Source organism: Vulpes lagopus, chromosome 10, assembly GCF_018345385.1.
Source record: "Vulpes lagopus strain Blue_001 chromosome 10, ASM1834538v1, whole genome shotgun sequence".
NCBI classification, from domain to species: domain Eukaryota; kingdom Metazoa; phylum Chordata; class Mammalia; order Carnivora; family Canidae; genus Vulpes; species Vulpes lagopus.
The window spans coordinates 57909223-57920785 of NC_054833.1; the positions used below are offsets into that span (position 1 = coordinate 57909223).

At 49.5% G+C, this 11563-nt stretch overlaps 1 long non-coding RNA gene and 1 other non-coding gene across 2 annotated transcripts in view; one reads left to right on the plus strand and one right to left on the minus strand.

The window, feature by feature from the left end:
• Positions 1 to 11163, minus strand: part of LOC121500056 — a 30501-nt gene extending 19338 nt beyond the window's left edge. The window contains exon 1 of the long non-coding RNA XR_005990298.1: positions 11041 to 11163. This is a non-coding gene — a long non-coding RNA (uncharacterized LOC121500056). The remainder of the gene's footprint in view (positions 1 to 11040) is intronic.
• On the plus strand, positions 3198 to 3301 carry LOC121501092. Its single transcript, XR_005990530.1, has one exon. It is a non-coding gene; the product is annotated as a small nucleolar RNA U13 (small nucleolar RNA).
• Positions 11164 to 11563: the final 400 nt, after the last annotated feature.

Here is an 11563-nt window from a genome sequence, read left to right on the forward strand (position 1 = left end):
AGCACTGGGTGTTATTCTGTAAGTTGGCAAATTGAACACCAATAAAAAATAAATTTAATATAAAAAAAAAAAAACCAACAGAGCCTCGATGAAGAGGCTTCTGGAAATGTTTGCTGCCTGAGTGAATAAAGGGACGGAAGAGTGGAAGACTTGGCCTGGGCCAGGTCCTCAGGCCTCAGTTTATCGGGGTTAGGATGCACCTGACAGGAACCCAGCCCTTAGGTACGCTAGTCCTCTGCACAGCTCTCAGCCTTGCCCCTGGCTTGGGGTTTGGCCTCCTCTTCCTCTGGACCACTGGGCCTCCTAGTACACACACCTTCTCTCCCTCCGTCTGTCCTGGGGTGTCATCCTGCGGCCCGGGCACAGCACAGCTCTTGGTCTTTGGCCTGAGCGCAACTAGGAAGCCAGCCAGCCTGCCAGCCAGCTAGGTTATATTTAGATTTCTGCCACCACCTGACGGGGTCATCTGTGAGTCAGGGCACAGAGGTAGCTGTGGCATTTCGGGAGTAAGCCGAGGCAGGACCAGGGCAGCGAGGAAGTGGGTGGGGAAGTGGGGGCTCGTCTAAGTGAGTCACAGGGCAAGGATGAGAATGTGTGGCTTCCATGGAACCCAGGGAGAGGAGGTCAGACCCCAGGCTGCTGCTGGTTTGCAGTCTCCAGCAAAGCTGCCCCGGGCACAGGCACTCGAGTTGCAGACACCGTGACTCCATCGACGGCACCGCGGGCACCCACGGGTGCTCCCACGCAAGTGCCGGCTTAACTTTTCCAGAAAGTCCCGAGCTGTTTTCCCGAGGGCTGGCTCTGGTTTCTGTGCTTGCCGGGAGAGCACGAGGGGGCTGCTTCGCTGCGTCCCCACCAGCGTGTGCACAGCCAGGTGCCCTCCGCTCAGCCACTTGGCCACCGTGCAGATCCCTCACTGAGGGTCGCTTTGTATCCCTGTGGTCACTCAGGGTGGCGAGGGGATGCCCATGGGCGTGTTTCTGGGTTGATGATACGTCCCTTCAAATATTTTTTCCATCTTGTTTTCTTATTGTGAAGTTATTTGTTTATTTATTTGTTTGTTTGTTTGTTTATTTATTAGCAAAGGAGAGCTTGAGCAGGGGTGGGGGGAAGAGGCAGATGGAGAGGAAGATGCAGACGCCCCGCTGAGCAGGGAGCCCGATGCAGGGACTCAACCCCAGGACCCCGGGATCATGGCCCAAGTGGAAGGCAGAAGCGTCACCCACTGAGCCCCCTGGGCGCCCCTTAGAGTCTTTCAAATACTTCATACACAAAGCTTTATCCAATATTTGACTTTCCAATATTCTCTTCCAATCTGTTGTCTATCTTTTCAATTCTCCTAACCGTGTCCTCGGAAGAGACGCTCTCATTCTGAGCAAGTCCAACGTATGGATTTGGTTTTCTACAGATAGCACAGGAGCCAAGAAATCTTTGCTGAACCAAAAGGTCACAAAGATTTTGTGCTAAGTTCATCAGTTTCATGTCCTACGTTTTAGTTCTGTGATCCATCTCGAGTACTTTGGTTTTGTTTTGTTTGTGTGGTTCTTGACGTCCTACAGTTTCCACGCTATTCGTTGAGAAGACCGTCCTTTCCTTCTGCACTGAATCACCTTCGCTCCTTTGCTGAAAACCAACCATCCACATGCGATCCATGTACTGGGTCACGGGCCCCCGGCTTTCAAGTACCTGCATTCAAATCCCATCACTGTCAGTTATTAGCCTAACCTCCCCTAGATACAGATATGCCACTCAGTGCCTCAGCCCTCTCATGTGTAACAGTGACTTGCTAATGATTCTTACTGGAAGCGTTGTGGGGGTGACTAAATGAGGTAATCACATTAAGTTTCTGGAATACTGAGTAGACACACAGTAAATACTAGCTGCAATTTCTATCTCCACTTTTCAGGGGATGTAAGGTGAGCTTCAAGTCGTAAATTGCTCTCCTAAGTGAGCGTTCAGAAGTGGTACGGGACATTTCCAGGTGACGCACCACAGGAGTGTGACCCCAGATCTCAGAGCCTCCATCACTCACATCATCTATCCTGTACATTTTTTAAAATAGTTTTTCAAAGATTCTACCTATTTATTCATAAGAGACACAGAGAGAGAGGCAGAGACACAGGCAGAGGGAGAAGTAGGCTCCCTGCAGGGAACCTGATGTGGGACTGGATCCCAGGACCCCAGGATCACACCCTGAGCCGAAGGCAGATGCTCAACCACTGAGCCCCCCAGGCATCCCTTGATACTGTGATTATGATGGGACTTGGTGGTTTTCTTCATGTTTCTTGTGTTTGGGGTTCATTGAGCTTTTGGGGCCTGTGAGTTTGTAGTTTTTATGAAATTTGTAAACTTGCATCCATTACTTCTTGGAATTTTTTTTTTTTTTTTTTTGGTGCCTCTTCCATTTGGGACTCCAGCACACACATCATAGGCTTCTCAGAGTTATGTCACACTCGGCATTCATATATTTTCAGCCTTTACTTCTCTGTGTTCTGCTGTGGACAGTTCCTCTTACCATGTCAAGGTCACTGATTTTAGATAATTTCTGTGTTATCTAATCAAGGGATTCCATTCAGTGTTATTTGTCATCTCTAGAGGCATGGCTTGGGTCATGGATGTGGGTTCTCCATATCTATTTAACATGCATTTGCCCCTAATTCCACCACTGCTGCCATTTCTGGGCCTGTTTCTGTCATTGGTTTGTGCCTCTTTCCCATGTTGATGTAAAATTATTTTTTTTTACATATTAAGGAAAATAACTCTTGTCACATAGCACAGATATTTCTCACAATTTTTTGTTTGTGTTTTCTGTTCCCTATCCCTGAAATGAAACTCACTCTTATTCTTGCTCCAATCTCCCTTTCCTGGCTCCATTTTCCTTCAATAATCCTTAGTACCACCCAACACATTATATAATATCTGTGTTGTCTCCTCACTAAAAAACAAGCTGTATAATGGTAGAGATTTATCTGTTTTATTTACTGCAATATCCCCCTGCCAAACATCAGGAGCAGAGCACATCCTAAGTGTCTCTAATAAATATATTTTGGGAGGAAAAAAAGTTAATCTTGTTTCCATTATTTTTGTTTTCATGAAAATCAATCACCTTTAGAAAGTCTTGCTCATTTCAAGAATACTTGATTTAATTTTTACATTTAAATGTTAAAGCCTCTGATCCTTAAAAAAAAAAGCCTCTGATCCTTTTGTAGTTCATAAATGTGATGATTATGTGTTCACGCCACTGTGTGACATATGCCGCCCTCAAACCTTGTTACGACCGCGGCACATTACCCATTTGATGTGAAAAAATAAAAAATAAATAAATAAAATAAATAAATAAATATTAAAGCCTCTTTGATATGAATTTTGATGTGTGAAGCATGATTCTGGTTTTATTGGTGAATCTTCTTCCTTCTGCCTTGCTCCTGGCAGCCACCATTCTCCTTCCCATCTCAACTAATTTGATTGCTCGAGGTTCTTCATAAAAGTGAAGTCACATGATATTGTCCTCTAGTGACTGGCTTAGTTCACTCGGCATAACGTCCTCAACATTCATCCGCGTTGTAGCACGTGTTGGAATGTCCTTCCTTTCTCAGGTGGAATAATATTCCACTCCACGGATATAGACCACATTTTGTTTACCTGCTCCTCCGTCGGTGGACACTTGGGTTGTTTCCATGTCAGGGCTGGGGTAAAGAATGCTGCTATGAACACAGGTGCATGAATGTTTCTTGAGACCCTATTCTTTTTTTTTAAAGATTTTATTTATTTATTCATGAGAGACAGAGAGAGAGGCAGAGACACAGACAGAGGGACAAGCAGATTCCCTGCAGGGACCCCGATGTGGGACTTGATCCCAAGACCCGGGGTCACAACCTAAGCCGAAGGGAGATGCTCAACCATGAAGCCACCCAGGTGTCCCTGAGACGTTAGTCTTAATTCTTTGGGGTATATGCCTAGAATTATAATTGCTAGATAATGTGGTGGTTCTATTTTTAATATTTGGAGGAACTGCCACACCGTTTTCCAGAGCAGCTGCATCACTGTATGTGCCCACTCTCAGGACACAAGGATTCCAATTTCCTCACATCTTTTTTGACACATCATTTTCTGGGGGTTTTGTTTCGTTTTGTTTTTTAATAGTAACCATCCTAAATGGTGTGAAGGTATCTCACTGTGGTTTTTTGTTGTTTTCTTTTTTAAAGATTTAATTAATTAATTAATTACTCTGTAATTTATTTGTAAATAAATAAATTTATTTGTAAAGTAATAAATTATTACTCTGTAATAATTAATTAATTAATTAATTAATTACTCTGTGTCATTAGAGACACAGAGAGAAAGAGAGGCAGAGACACAGGGAGAGGGAGAAGCAGGCTCCATGCAGGGCACCCAACGAGGGACTCGATCCTGGGTCTCCAGGATCACACCCTGGGCCGAAGGCAGCGCTAAACCACTGAGCCACCTGGGCTGCCCCTGTTTTGTTGTTTTTTTAAGTAGGCTCCATGCTGGGCACGGGGCCCAACACAGGACTCGAACTCAGGAACCCCCACCCCATCCCAAAATCAAGACTTGGATGCTCAACCGACTGACTAAGCCACCCAGGCGGCTTTGATTCTCATTTCCCTAAATGATCAATGATGTCGAGAATCCTTTATGGGCTTGTTGGCCATGTGTGTATCTTCTTGGGAGAAATACCTATTCAATCTTCTCTCCATTTACAAATTGGGTAATTTGGTGTTTTTTGCGGTAGAACCAATGAGTTTTTAGTGGTTGGAATTTCTATTATTGTGCCAAGTGGAGTGAAACAGCGGGAAGAATAAGCACCGTACATGGTGAGAGGGAATGGAGAAGGGACTTCTGGCCAGGACCCCTTTCCTGGTCAGGGCTTTCAGCTCCCAGCTGCACCTGCTGTCTCCTGACCCCGCCCAACCCCCCCGGACCCCCTCCCCCCTGGCTGAAGTGTCCAAGGTTCCGAAGGTTCCTGTGGGGAACCCCAGGTCAGTGGGGGGCAGGCACCTGCCACAGTCCCTCGCAGGGGTGAGGGCGCCACCTACCGGGGAGACTGAGAATTTGTCATTTCCCTGAGAATCCAGGCACCAGCTGGCCAGAGAGAGAGGGAGAGGCAGGGTTTGGCCTCCACCTGCCCGGCTCTATGGTTTTGAGACGATCTTCAGCTCTGTGGGCACTGAAGTGCCTCCTCCCCGCTCTCAGCTTTGGGGGTTTCAGGGCAGAGATCACGGGGGGCCAGAATGTCCCCCAGGCAGGAATTTTCTCACAGGGTCCTTTCTGGCTCCAGGTCTGGTCCACTGGCTTGGCATTCAGGGCCTCCCTGCTGTGGGGACCCGAGGCAACACCTGACTGAGAGGCCTTGCTGTCCACTCCAGCCCTGTGCCCTCGGAGGCTGCAGGGTCCAGCCTTGAATCCTGGCCTCACCTTCCCAGGCTCTCCCTGAAGCCAGCCCTGGGGTCTTCCACATCCAAGTTTCTCTGCAGAATTCAGCAGGGACTCAGGTCATGGGTAACAACTGAATCCCGAAGGCTCCAGCACCTCCCGGAAATGTGGGGGCCCTTCCTCTTGGTCTGGAACTACTCCTGATGCCCAGCCTCTCCCAGAGGCTCCATTCACCTGTTCTTCTCTCTGACCCCTTCGCCTTGGCCCTGCCTTCTCTCACGTCAAGAAAACTTTGTTTCAGGGGAAAATCATGCACTGTGGAAATCCTGGAGGACACCCCCCCCGCCGCCCTCTGGGTTTTCTGGTCCCAGTTCCCTGTGAAGCACAGACACCTGGTGGCAACACAAAAAGAAATCTTGTCTGTAGAGATGGAAATGATGTCCTATGCTGTGCAGGGTGAATTGACTCTCTTCCTTGCCTCCCTAGCTCTGGGGAAAAACCAGTCTGCTGTACATTTGTGCATTCACTGCCATATTCCTCATCGATAAGTGTGTCTGTTCCTTGGATCTGCTTCCTTTTTCTTTCTTTCTTTCTTTTTTTTAAAATGACAGTATTATTGACTGTATTCCCTATGCTGTACTTTTCATCTCTGTGATGGGACTTTCTTTTCAACCTGTTAAACCATCTACTTGGTTCCCTCACTGATTAGCAAGTAGAATAAAATCCTCAACAGGCAGGGCTGCTGGAGAGCTCAGTGGGGTAAGCATCCAGCTCTTGGTTTCGGCTCAGGTCATGATCTCAGGGTTATGGGACTGAGCCCCATATGGGCTCTGTGCTCAGAGGGGAGTCTGCTTGAGATTCTGTCTCCCTCTCCCTCTCCCTCTGCTCTCTCTCTCTCAAACAAATAAATAAATAAATCTAAAAAAAATCTATAACAGGTGCTCATTTTTGTGTCTGCATGAGATTCATGATTTTTAGCTTTTGTTGAAAACTAAACACTCAACTGGGTAGGTCCCTGCACCCAGAAAGCCCAGCCCTCCGGCACCGAGACCCCAAGGGTCACAGCTGGGGACCCGTGCCTCTCCTTTATGTGCCCCGTGGGCTCCAGGAGAGACATCCTCTCTGGTTCCTGGTCCCCACAAGCTGCAGCACACGTGGCTGGTCAATAAGACCATGAAGGCGAAGCTGGGGTTTTTCTGGATGTTGGGGGAAGGGGCTTGCCCTGAAACTGACTGTTCTGCCCTAGAACAGCTCAAGGGCAGCTTGGCCATCCCTGCACTGGTCACGGGGTAAAATGGTTGGGTTTTCACGGTTTTGAAAACGCTTGAACTTTTTCCAAGAAAAATGTTGCTGTGGGGGGAAGGGGAGAGTTTGTGTTTCATGGGGACAGAGTTCTGGGGACAGTCAGTGGCGACAGTGGCAGGACGGTGGGAATGTGTCGACACTCCTAAGCCACGTGCTTGCAGGAGTAAGAAGATAGATTTTACATCACGTGCATTTTACCATGATAAAAAAAAAATGAGAGCAAAGTGCTCATTTCAATGCTTTTTTGGGTGGACTTCTGTGGAGGAAGCTGAAACGGGCAAGATTTCACAGCTTCTCAGAAATGGAGCTTCTTATGCAGGTGATGTTTAAAAATAAACCTTCCTCCTCCCTCCATTTCCCCCCACCCCCAGCTTTCTACCCAACAGCACACAAGGACGTGGCCTACTATCCAGAAGGTTCCAGGGAGCAGCAGGGAGGCAATGACAGGGAGCACCAGGGTGAGGGGACACCAGTCTGTCCACGTGGCACCTGCTGTTGTCATGAAAGGGTTGCTTCGATGACTGAGGACAGAAAACTTCATGAGCTGGCCAGCAGGCCATGTGTGTATCTTCTTGGGAGAAATGCCTATTCAATCTTCTCTCCATTTACAAATTGGGTAATTTGGTGTTTTTTGCGGTAGAACCAATGAGTTTTTAGTGGTGTGTGGAGGTGTGGAGGGGGTGCTCAGTCCTGTTGCTGTGGTAGCTCTGGCTGTCAGAAGTCCAGAACAGGTCAGCAGGACCAGTTCCTCCTGGAGGCTCTAGGGGGGAATCAGCCGCTTCCTGCATCGTCCTGACCACTCACTTCCCAGGTCACAGCTGCTGACTCTGACCTTCCCGCCTCCTTCTTGGGAGGTTGGGGACCCTGGCGGTCACCATGGCCCCACTTGGGTCAGCCAGTACAGTCTCATGTCTCAAAGTCCTTAACATACACCTGCAAAGTCCCTTTGCCCATATAAGGTGACATTCTCATGGGCTCTGGGGTTTGGAGACCTTCCTGTGAAATGTGGGGGTGAAGACAGGCCTGTTGGGACTCCCCATGCCCTCTCGTGGGGATCTTCACCTCCAGAAATGGGGACAGTGGGTGGGGACCCCCTCATCCGCAAGAGATGGCTGCCGCCTGCCCACCCCAAATACCCGCACACCAACCTTGCCTCTGGATTGGGGTGATCCCACCTCAGTGACCCCGGGGCAGGGGGCAGGAGGGCAAGGGGCCTGCCTGGCTGTGGTTGGGGATAACAGAGCAACTCCAGCAGGCTCAGTGAGGACCCCCAGTTCCCATGCGTGCTCTGGTCTCCCACACCCGTCAGAGCTCTTTGGAGACATGTCCTCGGGGCACTTGGGTGACTCAGCCAGGTCCTGGGATCAAGTCCCACATTGGGCTCCCTGCCCATCATCCCTACTTGTCCTTCTCCCTCTGCAGCTCCCCCTGCTTGTGCTCTCTCTCTCTCTCTGTCAAATAAACAAACATTGTTTAAAATAAATAAATAAAAACAAGTTCTTGTTTTTGTGATTTACAAACATGCCTGACATCCTCAGACAATTAAGAGAAAACAATTTAAGCCTCTAGAAAGCCCATCAACTCAGTGGCAACCACTGTGAACATAGCCACGTACATCTTTTTTGACAGATTTAAGTATGTGAGTTTGTAACATTATTATATGTGCAGCTTTATAATCTGCTTTACTCACTCAGTAATAGGTCGCGATCATTTTTCTACAGCCATAAGTGCAGAATTGCACATCTGTTTGTAGTGTTTGTAGTGTTATTCTACACGGCATTGTAGTGCCATGTAGAATAACATATTTACGGGGTCACGCTGACTTTCTCTAACTTTTCACTATCATAAACAATACCTTTGTATTTGTCGGTCGAGGTATCTCCTTAGGGTAAATTTCTTGTCTTTTTTCCTTTTTTTTTTTTTTTTTTAATTTTCAGAGAGCCAGAGAGCCAGGGGAAGGAAGGGCAGAGGGAAAGAGAGAATCTCAAGCAGACTCTGGACTGAGCGTAGAGCCTGGCTTGGGGCTCGATCCCAGGACCCCGAGATCATGACCTGAACCAAAATCAAGAGCGGGACACCTAACCAGCTGAGCTACCCAGGCATCATCCTTACAGTAAATTTCTTTTTTGTTTTTTTTGTATTTTTTTTAAATTTTTTTTTATTATTATTTATGATAGTCATACAGAGAGAGAGAGAGAGAGGCAGAGACACAGGCAGAGGGAGAAGCAGGCTCCATGCACCGGGAGCCTGACGTGGGATTCGATCCCGGGTCTCCAGGATCGTGCCCTGGGCCAAAGGCAGGCGCCAAACTGCTGCGCCACCCAGGGATCCCCCTTACAGTAAATTTCTAAATGTGGGATTACTGAGCCAAAATATGCTCATTTTACATCTGGACACTAGTACCGGTTAAATTATACGCCCCACCCCCACCCACACACACAAAGATAGGCTGAAGTTTCTAAGCCCTGGTACCTGTGAATGTGACTTTGTTTGGAAATATGGTCTTTTCGGATGATCAAGTTAGGGGATCCTTAGGATGGATCCCGATCCAGGAGGACCAGAGTCCTCCCATAAAGGAGGAACTTGGACACAGACTTGAACACATGGAGAGACGCGAGGACAACATGAAGATGGCCACCTGCTGACAAAGGCACACGTGATGCATTGCCAACCAAGGATGCCCAGACGCCCGTCCTCTCCAGAAGCTCAGAACAGGCTGGGAAGGAGTCTACCCAGAGTCACAGAGGGGGCGTGGTCCCACCCACACGTGGATTTTGTACGCATGTCTTTCGAGCGCCCAGTTCGGGGTGCTTTGTCATAACAGCCCAAGGAGACTAGTACAGATGCTTGTGGCCAAACTGCCCTGCAGGAAAGCCTCATCATTAGGTTCTCATCAGAAGGAACCATCAGCATACACATCCCTTCCACCATTGGTGAGATGCAATCATTTTTCATATGTTCGCCCACTGTTTGTATTTCTTCCATGGATTGCCTGTCTGTACCCTTTGCCCATTTTCTTATTTTTTTTAAAAAGATATCACACAGTTATTCATGAGAGACACAGAGAGAGAAGCAGAGACACAGGCAGAGGGAGAAGCAGGCTCCACGCAGGGAGCCTGACGCAGGACTCGATCTCAGGATTCCAGTACCATGCACTGGGCCGAAGGCAGGTGCCAAACCACAAAGCCACCCAGGGATCCCCTTTTGCCCATTTTCTATCAGGAAATTCCTTCTTCCTTTCTTTCCTTTCCTTTCCTTCTTTTCTTTCTTTCTCTTTTGACAGAGAGATGGCATGTGATCCTGCATGGGGCCGAGGGCAAAAGGAGAGAGAGAATCTCAAGTAGACCCCCTGCTCAGGGAGGAGCCCAACATAGGACTCGATCCCAGGACCCCTGAGATCGTGACCTGAGTCAGATGCTTAGCCAACTGAGCCAGCCGGGCACCCTCCATTTCTTCTTAGCTCGTAAGAGATGTTTTCAAATCAGAAACACTGACGGTCTCCCCACTTTTCTTCCAATAACTGCTCCCCATCTAGACACCCATCTTCCAAAGATGCATCTGGCCTCTCATCCTTCAGAAAATTTAAAATGAAATGTTACTGATGCCTTTTCTGGTGACCTCTGGCTTTGCAGCACACCTTACAAGTCTTTCCCCCGTCCAGGGTAATTTTAAGAAGAAAAAGTATCTGCATTTGCTTCTGGGATTTCTCTCATTTCGCGTCTTGAAGCTAGACCTTTGCTGGTCCCGGATGCGTTTTCCCAGGAGGCCGGGCTCCAGCGGGTGTTTCCTGGAAGCGGCCAGGCAGGGCTGCAAGGTGAGGAGCCCATGTCCTCCACGCTGACCTGGAGCACCACCAGGAGCACATCCTAGATCCCCAGGGCGCGACCATCTATTTCTGGGCTCTGCTGTGATCGTTATCCCACTGTTGTAACCCACTTACTTGTCCTTCTCCCCAGCCGACCATGAGTCACTTGAAGACAGGGACTGGGTCCTACTCGGCCACCAGCACCTAGGGGGGCTCCCTGTAAATGACCTACCACACAAGAGAGCACTAACACATGGTGCCGTGAGCACCACCGCCGCCCTTTCCTGGGGTCCCCCCTCCCCGTCCAGACACACAGCTGCCTGTCACCTCCAGCTTGCCTTTCAGGCTGGGCAAGAGCACCCCCACCCCCGCCTCTGAGAAGTCCACCTGGGCACCCCCGCCCATGGGGCAAAGCCCTGGCAGGTCATCCAATCACTTCACGGGACAGACAATAATTCTAGGCCCCTGAAAAAACACCAAAATGGGAACTGTTGCGTTTGGTTTTGTTGTGTTTTTTTTTCTTTCTTCCGACTTACCGTGATTTGATACTTCGAACCACAGGTGACAGAGCAACGCACCGCATGGGAAGGGGCTCAGTGTGAGGCAAGAAGCAAGGATACAACAGGAGAGCTTCCTCCCTGTTTCTGGGCCCCGCAGCCTGCTGGGTGGGAAGGGATCTCAGTCCAGACTGTGCCGCATTGAGCGAGCGCCTTCCCCCACGTCCGGTTCCCCGCTGCCCCCTGAGCGGAGCTGGGACCTGCACCCTTCAGAGGTCACGCTCGCTCAGAGGGGGCAGCGCTGGGTTAGGGAGCCTCCCTCCCCCGCCCCCCGCCCCCCACCTCGTCAGCAATTTGGAGACTAGAAGGAGCGAATCCCGGCCCCTGGGAGCGTTTCTGCCCCGGGCGCCCCACGCAGCCCTTCCTTCAATTGCTGAAGCAGCACGAGAGCAGCCCCTCGTTCTGCGCGGGCCCGGGACGCCGTGTGCCACCTGGATGCTACGAGGACACGGAACCCGGGGCAGGGGGACTAGACTGCAGTCCCCCCCGGTGCCCCTCCAGT